Consider the following 9,641-nt stretch of genomic DNA (forward strand, 5'->3'; position numbering starts at 1 on the left):
TTATTATATATTATTATCATTCTCAAATAAGATCACACTTTTTTATTGACATGTTTATTTACATAGGTACTTACTGCCATGACAACGTCAAATTATTTGAACATAGGTAAAAAGTCTTGAAAAGGAGTCCGCAACATAAATGTCAAATAACATTGAGTTTTTCTTTATTGATTTAAATGCCATCTAAATGATGAGTGGCCATCTAAACCTTACGCCCCTTACGGTCACGTGATCGCCTTACGCTGTCTCGAGTTATTGATTTGATTGATTGAAAAAATCGAGATATTGATTGATTGAAAATGATAATTTTTCCCCACCTCAAAAAGTGCCCAGCGCCGCTAAAGAAGTTTTCACTTCAAAAAAATACAAACTGTGGCAAAATTTGATTATTTCCCTCGTTGCAAAAATAAATAAATAATCAATCAATGTTTTCTTTAACCTATATTATAGTTGAGATCTAGCTTACATTTTAAGAAGGTTCCCCTGGAGGTTCTAAAAAATTCTTGCACTGATTTTGGGGTCGTGATTCCGAAAAACGTTTTAAGTTTTTCTATGGGAACGATATGAAAATCGTGAAAATTTCGTCTAACTACCGTAAAATGGGGTGAGTAGGGTCAAAACTGAAATTCAAACCTCGATAACATTTTTTTACATATGAAAACTGAATGGTGTATATAATAAGTGTTCCATTTCATAACTTTGATGATAAAGAGGAAAACCCACTTCACCCCGTAGTGCCTCGTATTTGGGGTGAGAGGGGTTTTCATACAAAGGTGATTTTGGAAGATTGTTGGATCGATTTTTTTTATTATGCGTATTACTATAGCTCCATTTTAAATTGGAATACATTATTTTTGTAGCAATAGCCTTAAAATCCCTTCTCACCCCTTTCTCAAACCTTCTCTCCCCAATCTCCCCATTCATAACCCACCTCTCCCCGCGAAACCTACTCACCCCGTTTTACGGTACTTCGAGCCCTCAAGGATTTAGACTTTTTTCACGATTTTGTGGTTAGTCGCATGGGGAAATTTGATTTAGTATGACCAACTTAACACACTTTAGACATTCATAATCACGACCCCAAAATCACCCAGTACCTATGACAATGAAAATTAAAAAATCGTTTATTGGTCACAGTCACAATATCACGATATTCACGATACACTGGTTTGTCCGATAACTGTGGTCTCGCTCGTACAGGCAACCAATGGGAGTACAGGGGCGAGGCATGTGATGCAGTGCAACTCGAAATTACTGTCATTATGCTCAGTACGTACATTAATGCATGTTGCATTGTGAAATATTGTGCATTAATGATAGAATAAATTGACGTTTTCATGTAGCGTATACTCGTCACAATATACAGAGTATTTTTGGGAGTAGGTAACATAAATATCCCAGTGCTTACTTAAGCTTGCCCAATAGTTGCCATCGTCTCAATCCAATCAATCGGGCCGTCAGCTTTTGGAATCTGATTTTCAAATACTAGAACTTTTACCTTACTTCAAAACTAAGTCAGTTCACCTACTGATTATGTCCGAATGTTTAGGTACCAATTCGTCCCAATTCTGGGCACGGGGTGCCAAAAGGCATGATGAAATAGATCTTGTCTAATTTTTTTTTCTAACAAAAATCCTTGTCAATGATTTGTGGAAAACGGGGCGATATCTATACTGGCCGCGTAGCCAAGATGCCAATCGCTTACGCTCCTAGCGATCGAAATGCAACTGTCACTGTCACACTAATATTCACACACACACACACACACACACACATAATAATAATAACACACACACATAATAATATATACACTTTTCGTTGTCGAAGCGATAGCGATTGTAACCTTGGCTAGGCCGGCTGTACGTCTTTTACTTACCCATTTTTACTAAATTATTAATATTTGGTTAGTTGTTGCACCACAGTAGATAGGCCTATGATGCAGTACTGCTTAGTCCGTACCAGGGATGTTGCGGATGCCGATTTTTTGACATCCGCGGATGCGGATGCGGATGCGGATTTTTAAAGGCTCACATCTGCGGATGCGGATGTCAAGATAGGTACATAAAAAACGTCAAATATTACATTTTAGTAATTTTTATTTCAAAAAACCGGCCATGTGCGAGTCGGACTCGCGGTCCAAGGGTTTCGTACATTAAGTCCCACTGTCCCACTCACGCTTGACTGCAAATTTCTAATAGGTTTTTTTGGCTAATGACGAAATTACCTAGCAGTTTAGCACTTACGCCGATGCTAAGACTTTCCTGTACCGACGTGTTCCACATCCGCATCCGCATTAAATCCGCATCGATTTTATGCGGATGCGGATGCAGATGCGGATGTTGAAAATAATGCGGAAGTTCCGCGGTTGCGGATGCGGATGCGGATATTCGCAACATCCCTGATCTACGGACTCCGTACATTAATTCCTGCTGCATTGTGAAATATTGTGTAGGACTATGCATTACCCCAACCGTGCAACCCCATTAGCCATGGCAGAACTTGCTAACGTGTTATTTTTATTTTATTTTATTTTTATTTTTATTGATAAACATGTTTACATGACTTTACAGCTAAACCAATGCGTCACGAAACTTAAACTCAGAATCAGAATCAGAATCACAATCATTTATTTTGCTAGAACATTACACAGATGGTACAATTTGTCATGTCAGTAAATGGGTTACATGAATGCATGTTCTGCCTCACTTGGCATGCAAAACTTACACTAAGTAATACATTTAGCCTAAGTTTACGATAACATTAATTTTCTATAACTAATAATTCGATAATTCGGAAGCTAAGAAAATTATTATTATACAAAATTACAAATTTAAATAAAACATTATTATTAGTCATACAATTTCTCGAAATATTCCTGCACGGAGTAATAAGGTCTGTTTAGTAAATAACATTTTAGCCTTTTTGTGAATTCATTTAAATTATTGCACTGTTTTATGTCACTACTTAAAAAAATATAAATTTTGATTCCATTGTACTCAATACTTCTTTTAAAATGTATATAATTATTTGATTTTGGTAATATAATATCGTTGTTATTTCTTAAGGCATGCAATCTGTTATTGAATTTACACTGGTAATTGGATTTGTTTTTGAAAATAAATATGCTAACCAAGAAAATGTATAATGAAATAACGGTCATTATTTTATGTTTAACAAAAAGTGGGCGACAGCAATAATACTAACAGCAATAATACTTATAACAACAACAATTATAATTATACATACTTGTTTGTTTAAACTCATTATTGTACAAGACACAATAGGTAAATATTATCCTAATAAATATAAAACTTAAGGAATTATATTATATTACAGAAAAGTAAATAAAAAGTAAAATAATAGGTACCTACATACTTAGGTAAGTAGTTCTTTAATAAATAACAAAATATTGGGTTAATCTATTTTTAGATTATGTGAATATTTTTATATTAGGCTCCCTAATGATAATGATAAATCGTTCTTACAAAAAACCCAGATGTATATTTATTTTATTTGTCACGTTTTCAGACGAAAGTCCGACATATTATAATATATACAGCATGTTTGGTTGCCAAAAAGTTTTATTTGCCATAAACATGTACGTAAAATTTTAAAATATGTACACCTGTATATGTATTATAGCTCGCGTTACTACGCATACAAAACTAGTGCCAAAGGTCATATGCTAAAGCATAGGCATACATCGCGATTGCGACATGCCACATTACAATAGCAGACCTGTTTGATATTTAGCATACTGTGGCATCCGGGTTCGCAACTTTTAGCCATACTGAACCAGCCTAGGACCTAGACCTGACGCGGGTCCTAGGTCGACGAACCTAGCCTGGGAGGCGGTAGATTTGCGGGATACGATAAATTTCAATAGTGCATTGACTGCAGCACAGTCCTGTACAGTCAACGTCAAAAATACATTTTTACTTTAGAGCTTTATGTTCTTGTAATAAGGTGAAATATAAGCATTATTTTTTAGTGTTAACTGTACAGGATCGTTAGACAGCGGGAAGTCCTATCATAAAGTAAACTTATTTAATTGCGGTATCTCATGAGATTTCCGTGCGATTAATAAATGTTGCTGTATGGCTAATATTTTTATGGTTATAGCAATCTCTCAGACCGTTTTAATTAGTATAAAGGGCGATAAGTGTACAGCCATGCAGAGATGTGCGGAAAAACTCCTATGCAAGTGGAGCTTAGGTATTGCAGCTGACTGTACTTTACGCTGTAATCAACTTATTATAAATTCGTTTAATCCGAAATTGAAGAAATTGTATAGGTAATTTAGAAAATCTGACCATAAGAGTGCTTGAGAAGTTGAAAGATTCTTATCTTAGGTATCTTAAGTAGAAACTGTGTACTCGTAAGTGTGTACCTACCTAACAAATTAATTATCTTTAGAACTAGGTAAGTACTGTAAGTAGGCTGAAATACTCAAATAACGAAAGAGAAAAATCTTAATATTCCTATCTACCGAGTTTGATTTGCATATTTTAGAGTACATCAAATATGGTCCGTTTTTTTTTAATTTATAGAACAGAATAGAATAGAATAGATTTATTTGTATTAATTGTATATCGCCAGACTCAAAAATTATTTACAATTAGAAGAAAAAGAATAATTATTCAATTAATGATACGTATATGCAAGTCAATATGTTTTTATGTAAGTTAATTAACTTACATAAAAACATATAATATACCTATACATATAATTATAATTAGTTAATTATAATTATATGTATAGGTATATTATATCACAGCAATCAACCATTAGGTACAGGTATACAACTTAAAACAACGTTTTAATAACCTACGCGAGGTCGCATTATTGGTCTCATAATTGATCTTCGAGTAACTGTATCAGTGGACCTAATATAAACATACGAGTACAGTTAGAATCGCTGTAAAGGAAAATTCCTGGCTTCACTTTTATATGGCTGTAATTACAGTTACAAGGCTCTCGGAGCGGCGTTATTATGTGAGGATGGCAGCGAACGTTGGCTTATAAAGGTCTTATTATAGATGTAGTGATAGAGTTAAGGTATCATCTAGCAAGGTGTATCTTTTTAGGGTTCCGTACCTCAAAAGGAAAAAACGGAACCCTTATATGATCACTCATGCGTCTGTCTGTCTATCTGTCTGTCCGACCATTCCTCCCTCCTTTATTTCCGAAACTACTGGTTCTACATTTTTGAAAAAAATACACAAAATAGTTCTTTACCTATAGAAAACCTATTAGAAATGTGCAGGCAAGCGTGAGTTGGACTTAATGTACGGAATCCTTGGAACGCGAGTCCGACTTGCACTTGGCCGGTTTTGTATATAGGAGGCAAACGAGCAGACGAATTGCCAGATGGTAAGCGATTACCGCCGCCCATGGACACCTGCAACACCAGAGGGGTTGTAAGTGCGTTGCCGACCTTTAAGATGGGAATACGCTCTTGTCTTGAAGGTCGTATCGGTCCGGAAATACCTACCGCAGGCGACAGATCATTCCATAGTTTAGCTGTGCGAGGCAGGAATAGTTTAATGATGTCCATGATGGGAACGTGAATTGTCTCATAAAATCTAATTACTTTATTGTAGATTACCTTCTAATAATTAGGTACCGGATTAAAAAAAAAAATCGTGACAATCGGATTGAAAACTGGATAAGTGCTAACAATTGGTGTGTTTTGATTGCATGTCGAAGGAACTGTTGCTACTGAGGTGTATTCGAGTAGTTCCGAATCATTTGCGAATATTAGGAATTTCCGATAATTTAGTTACTACAGACATGATACAAATACGTATTCATGTTTTTTACGTTATTACTCTAAAGTTATCATTCGAAAGTGTAATATATGACTCGAAAGTGAAATATTACTTGGTCCAAATTCGTACAAATAAAAATCGCCAAAAGAATGATATGAATAATTCGATTTTGAAGAATGATTCAAATTAAACCTACCTAATATGCCATTCGAATTTCGAAATAAGACGATTGATTGTTTACCTAGGTATACTCCAATCGGTTCCAAGTCTGGGGGGTCTGTAGGGCTCCATCGAAACCCACGGACCAAGTTGATTTGAATACCGGCGATGTATGTTAGCCACTATGTAGCTGTCAAACATGTCAATTAAGTACATTTATAAGTGTGTTGATGGTTGAAGAATGAGACAATCAATCAACACATCAAGTAATAGTTGTCAGGGTGGAAAGTGATTACTTAATTTAATCAAACGATTGTGTAGCGGATTGTTCTACAAAAAAAAAACCACTGTGTATCATCATACCCGAGTGCCTCATTATTGTAGTAAATGGCGCTTTTTACTAGGTATAATATATTACCCAATTAGTATTTTAGGCACTCTTATAAGAACACCAGCTAGTAAGGTCTTAGAGGAAGAAAAAGATACTTTAACACTAGAGAACGCCATTAAATAAGAATAAGCATAAAAATGCTTTTTGTGACTTTTATACATATAATTATGAGTGCGGTCAGACAAGTTAAATTTTTCTTTTTGGAATTATGAGTATCATCTGGGTGACAGGTTTTATACGAAAATAACTATTTAATGTTTAAAAAAAATTAGCAACCTCTACAACAATGAGTTGTCCAGTGGGTTGTCACTGTTGTCACTTGTCAGTCTTCTTACAAAACTACAAATTACAATTATTTAAATAATTGCTAAATTTAAATAGTAGGCGCATCGAAACGCGATGATAATATAGTTACGTTACATCATCATCAAAGAGACACTAGAATCTGTTCTCAGGAATCACAGGACCGACAGAAAAATTTAAAGAGCATAAATAGCATAATATCTAGTAATAAGGTACTAATATAAATCATTATTTTATTTTATTTTATTAAAAGAATCCGAGTTTTATTTTGCGGAAACCAAATTGTTGCTATGTGAAACTTTGTAAGTATGACTGTTGGACTATTCGCTTGTGATTGCCATGATCTTATTAATTCGACTTTTAAAACTTTTTTTTAGAAAATTACAAGCTGTGGGGTTTGTAACGCTTAGACCACCTAGAAGATTGTATCGCATTTATATCTCGCCGGTTTAATAGTTACACGGGCCGTAAGTACAAATGTAGATATTCTTAAGGAATTGGACAAGATATCAGATTTTATTTCAACTTTATTGCACAATAAAAGATTTATTGCAAGATCAGACGATTATATGCAGCGATAAAAGTGCAAATACGACCTCGTTGGAATTGTCCCCCAATCAATCGGCAACGCAAAATATTAAAGTTGAAGTATACAGTGAGTAAGTGAGTGAGTACAATAAGGGCGATAAATTAATCCAAACATAGAATTTATCCGTATAGGTAATCATTAACCAAGAAGTTTTTTTTAGTTTACACTTAATTATGACCCCGTCTAGTGAAAACAATCTACTGAAAACATAACGAGACACATAACGACCGTTGGCAAAACTATTCCGAATTTTTTTAAACAGTTCTATGTTCTATAATTTACATGTTAGAACATAGAACTGTTTAAAATTTAAAGTTTGTTGTCAAAAAGTTCATAAAGAGCTCAAGTTCTCAAGGTAGGGCTTTTGAACAGAATGAGTCCTCATCGATGCCGAAAATCTTAAAAGTTTAAATAAGCTAGCGAGCCTTGAGGCTCAAAAGTCTTCAAGGCTTGGTTTCCCACCGCACTAGGACTTGTGTGCCAGCGACCGCGGATCACGAAAAGCGTGCTTTTGCCGTAAATTAACGTTAATCTAAGGAAACTAAAACTAGGAATCACAATGGCCATTACGGAGTCCTTTGTGCCGGTGACCCGAGTAAGATCTAATTCTAGCCCTAGGCATAAGAGAAGCTCTAGAATGGAATTTCAATAAAAATATTGTGGCTAAGTAAGTGAGGATAGACTGATCCGATTTGGATTATAGGTAAGTACTTGGCACGTGTAGTTTTACTCATTTCATTTATTTGTACAATAGTTATTTGTTTCACAAGGGGGAAAAGTTGTTGTTTAACCGCTCGTGCTAATATTGATACCCGAGCAAGCGAAAGATTCCAAAATTGAACCACGAGTGTAGCGAGTGGTTCGTAAAATTGAATCTTGAGCGATGCGAGGGTTTCAAAGCACGAGGGTTAAACAAAACTTGCCCCCGAATGAAACACTAAATTTTTCACCACACCAATCCGAAGAAAATATTAACTGTAAGTTATCAAACAAAAACAAACCAAATCAAATCCAAATTAATGTTATTAAATATTCAAAATCATCAATTAAAAGTCAATTCAACCAGCAAACATAAGAAAACAACTCAAAATTTGCACTTGATTACTTTGCCTCACATGCGAATAAAATGCAACTTTGCTATCGGTTTTGGAACAATCAAGAGAGCCTTTACTAGTTGGTGTGGTGAAAAATCATACTTTTAAGAGGATATAGGAAAAGGTAGGGTACCTAAGAAGAGTAAGTGTCGCGCGGACTAAAGCTATACAAATGAATGTTTATTGCCCTGAATTGTAGGTAGGTACTTATACTTATAAGTACTACCTAACCAAGAAAATTGTTTAGTAACAATTTGCATAATTCCTAATAAGCTAGTTAACATAACATACCATAAAAATGATATAATAAATTATGCGAAATATGAAATTATGCGGAATTACCACGACGCAGGCATTATAGCGGACCTCGGGAGTAACTAGAAGTGCACAAATTATGCCATTATTATGTACGGTACACTGAGTGGGTTGAAATTAGTAGATTTCTGCGTAATGTTGGGTTGTTTATCACAATGGTGCGGAGTGCTATGTCTCAGTCGAACCACTGTAAGTTAACTCTGACTCTAACTTTTTTATTTGTTATAAGTATGCCGCACAGGTGAGGACTTACGCAAAACTTGAGATATAATAATAATAAATAAATAAATAAATAAATAAATAAATATTATAGGACATTATTACACAAATTGACTAAGCCCCACGGTAAGCTCAAGAAAGCTTGTGTTGTGGGTACTCAGACAACGATATATATAATATTAGAAAACAACCATGACTCGGGAACAAATATCTGTGCTCATCACACAAATAAATGCCCTTACTGGGATTCGAACCCAGGACCGCGGCTTCACAGGCAGGGTCACTACCCACTAGGCCAGACCGGTCGTCTATATGCCTGTAATGATCACGTAGATACGCTAGAAATGCGGGGCTGGTGACAAAAAGGTACTGGGTATCCCCAGTTGTACAAAGTTTTTCCAAATAATTACCGCACTCTCCTCAAAAAACTGGGCATCAAGTAGCGTCTAAGTATAATAAATAATGGCGTTCTTAAGAGTTCTTGGGATTGCCTGCTCTTAAACAAGTAGAACGAGCATCTCCTTGTCTAAGGCTCACTAGAAGAAACTAGCTCCTGTGGACGGTATGGGAGAAATATACGTTACGTTCCTAAAGTATCTACTTTCTAAATCTTGAGATCAAGTAAATCTGGAAAAAAATCACAATAAAACCAAGTCTTTTGTGAATTAGGTGGCAGGAGCGCGGGCGCAGAGCCCGCCGCGGCTGTCACCCGCCCGAGCGCCTTGCGTCACTCACCCGTGTTTTTGCCATTTAATATAAATGCTCCAGTCCTTTGACCTTTAAGTGCTTTATCTTAACAA

The sequence above is a fragment of the Cydia amplana genome, chromosome 12, assembly GCF_948474715.1.
Source record: "Cydia amplana chromosome 12, ilCydAmpl1.1, whole genome shotgun sequence".
Lineage (NCBI taxonomy): Eukaryota > Metazoa > Arthropoda > Insecta > Lepidoptera > Tortricidae > Cydia > Cydia amplana.